The sequence below is a fragment of the Citrus clementina genome, unplaced genomic scaffold (assembly GCF_000493195.1).
Source record: "Citrus clementina cultivar Clemenules unplaced genomic scaffold, Citrus_clementina_v1.0 scaffold_2, whole genome shotgun sequence".
NCBI lineage: Eukaryota > Viridiplantae > Streptophyta > Magnoliopsida > Sapindales > Rutaceae > Citrus > Citrus x clementina.
In genome coordinates this window covers 13332566-13333217 of record NW_006262688.1, presented here as the reverse complement: position 1 = coordinate 13333217, position 652 = coordinate 13332566, and the positions used below count along the sequence as shown (strand labels likewise).

Below are 652 nucleotides of genomic sequence, written 5' to 3'. Positions count from 1 at the left end.
CCTTAATCTTAAGTTGTTTTTGGAAGTGAGTGATGCTTTTAAAATTGCTGGAGCAACACAAGATGCTTTAAGACTGAGGCTTTTTCCTTACTACTTAAGAGATCGAGTAAGAGCATGGTTGAATTCATTACCTTCTAATTCCATCACTACATGGAATGAGCTGGCTGATAAATTCTTAATAAAATATTTTCCACCAACCAAAAATGCAAAATTACGGAATGAGATCACTTTCTTCCATCAACTTGAAGATGAGAGTTTGTATGAGGCTTGGGAAAGATTTAAAGAATTGCTCAGAAGGTTCTCATCATGGCATTCCTTGTTGTATACAGTTAGAGACTTTCTATAATGGGTTAAATCCAAGTACGAGATTGATGGTTGATGCTTCAACAAATGAAGCTTTGTTATTCAAATCTTACACTGAAGCTTATGAAATTTTGGAGAGAATTGCCAACAATAATTATCAGTGGCCATCAACTAAACAGCCAGCAGTAAGAGGAGCAGCAGGGGTACATAATATATATGCAATTACAGCTTTATTAGCACAAGTAACCTCATTGACTAACATGATAAAAGCCACGACATCTGCTCCAGCAGCAGTAAAGCAAGTTGCTAAACTATCCTGCGTGTACTGTGGTGAAGAACATAAATTTGA

The 652-nt window shown here is 36.3% G+C and overlaps 1 non-coding gene across 1 annotated transcript; it reads right to left on the bottom strand.

Annotated features, from left to right (window-relative positions):
• Positions 1-207: 207 nt before the first annotated feature.
• LOC112101398 lies at positions 208-313 on the bottom strand. The gene has a single exon (XR_002907524.1). It is a non-coding gene; the product is annotated as a small nucleolar RNA R71 (small nucleolar RNA).
• Between the last annotated feature and the right edge of the window lie 339 nt (positions 314-652).